This window comes from Malus sylvestris, chromosome 3, assembly GCF_916048215.2.
Source record: "Malus sylvestris chromosome 3, drMalSylv7.2, whole genome shotgun sequence".
In the NCBI taxonomy this organism is placed as follows: Eukaryota; Viridiplantae; Streptophyta; class Magnoliopsida; order Rosales; family Rosaceae; genus Malus; species Malus sylvestris.
Genome location: NC_062262.1, coordinates 24,956,845 through 24,959,413, shown reverse-complemented (window position 1 = coordinate 24,959,413; position 2,569 = coordinate 24,956,845).

Sequence of the window (2,569 nt, the reverse complement as noted above, 5' to 3'; positions counted from 1 at the left end):
AACATATTATAAAAAAAATGAAATTTGAATCTAGACCGTTGGATCAATCAATGGTCCTTAAATCACAGCCCTCGGATGTAATTATAGCCGTTGGGAGCCCAAGTTGGTGGCCGACACACGGCCTAACAGAGGGGCCCACCCTGCCGAGAAACCCTTGTAGGCGCACGCGTGGGGCGCGTTGGAGCCTAGACGGGCCGAGACTAGCCCAATTGTAAGCGAGTCCACTCGCACATGGGGGAATTTGGGGGGGGGGGTATTTGGCCCAGCTTTAGCATTTGGCTTTTAGCCCAATGTTTTAGCTTAGGTTGGAGAGTGTTTGGGGGGGGGGGATTTGGGGAAAAATTTGGCATTTAGCCCACCATTGGAGTTGGTCTAACAAGTGGAAAAGCCAAAGCCTAATTACAAGGAAAGAAGTTTCTACAAGCAACTAAGAAAGATTGACAAAAAGAGGTAAGGTGAATGACAAGGTATGGGAAGTCATAAAAGTAGGGTTAAGACCATCACTTTAGCCTATAACTTAGCTAAAGTGAGGATGACAACCCATCCCTTGAGATCTTATACAAACCGGTTTTAATAATTTTACGTGATAACTGATGTGTACATGTCACGTTAATTAATGAAATTATCTGATTGGATGTTTATTGTATACATTATTTGCCACATAAGATGACACACAAATGTAGCATAAATATGTGGTCTCCCTAGCTTTACTCTTAGTGAAATAGCTAATTGATTTGATGATCAGAATAATGGGTTCCAATCACAGTACATCACACATACACTCTTGAACCACCTCCGTGCTGACCATAAACTATGAGAGGTAACTGTTCCTCCACTAAGAAACCTTAATCTCTTGAAATCTCATTAATATTCTTACTCATCGAAGAGTCCTTGGCTCCCACAACACTAGGTGACAAAGTCTAACTTATTTTTTTTGCTTGGTTATAATTGTAATTATATGTTTGTATGAAATTTGTTCCTGACGATTGTTTAGGTTAATAAATAATTTCGTATTTCGGCGTAGGTTGATAAACACATTATTTTCTAATGAACGTCCATAGAAGTCACTTAAAACTACAATCCAACAGTATTTCTCTACATTTATAAATGATAAGAATTAATTTTGACTCTAGTGGTGACCGAAAACAGTGAGGATTTAGTGAGTTCTTGGCCAAGACCTTTTGTTATCTGGTGTGCTCTCAAGGTGCCCAATTATGTAGTTCAGTCCTTCAATTTTCATGAAGTGGATGGTATAGTTCTAATCCGAGCTATTATGACTAGCAAGGGGATTCTAGCTTGGGGATGTGTTATTTCCTTCGCTTGTTGGTAGTGGTACCTTTGAAGATGGAAGAAACTTGAGCTATTTAATCTAAATTTTAGCTTCCCCATTGAACCGCAGAATATCACATGGAGTTTTGCCTCTGAAAAGTTCTCCACTGAATGTGTTGATGCCAAAAAGTCTAAATATGGGACATGTGAAAGGTGTTCAACGTGGGATAAGTAAGTTTTTCCTGTCAACGAGGCTCAAAATTGTATTTCGATCGCCTAAAAGAGGGATAAGTAAGTATATACAACAGTTGTTCAATATACTGCAAGCATACATGCACAAAACATCATTGACAGATCCTATTCTGCCTGGCAGATTGAGATTTTCCCCCTACAATTTCTACAAAAGGTTCCACAGTGCACAGAGCAACTTATGCTTCAAATCAAGTTGCAGCATAAAATTGGATGAAATGTCCCCCATGCATCGAACCTTATAGAAAATGTATGTATTAATGCTAAAAATTAATGTATCTTAGCCAGAAAAAATCTTTTCCATGATTGCCAAGGGAGAAATCCACCTGGAAGAAAAGAATTCGAAAAGGGAAAAGGAAACTGTGAATTAACAAGACAAGATCATAACAGCGAGTTTTCAGTCCAAGAAGAATAAAAGAACAAAAGGATTCGCACTTTCGTTTTCCTCTTGCACTCCATTTTTTTTTCTTCGAACCTTTGGATTGAACAATTTATAAGAGATTCAAGAGTCTGAGAAAACGAATTGTACTGGAATTGTATTTCCTTGTATATTCATTCAACTAGGTTTACATTCTTATATACACATCAGTAAACACATTCCTATTCTATTGCCTACAATCAAGGCTGGACCAAAGACTAAACAAGGAAGTAAATAACTAATTATCAATTTACAATATATGGTAAATTAATCAAAGATTTCTTTCTCAACACTCCCCCTCAAGTTGGAGTGTTTGTTAATGACACCCAACTTGCCAAATAAAACCTCAAACTGTGTTGAGCTTAGTGGTTTGGTGAACAAGTCTACAGGTTGATTCGAGGTTTGTATGTAAGCTGTTTTCACCATTCTTGTTTGAATCTTCTCACGCACTAAGTGGCAGTCTATCTCTATATGCTTCGTTCGTTCATGAAACATTGGATTTGAAGCAATGTGCATGGCAGCTTGATTATCACAAAATAGTGTGATAGGTTGTGCATGGTTCACCAGCAAGTCCTTCAAAATGTTCTTTAGCCATATAACTTCACAACATGTAGTAGCCATAGAACGATATTC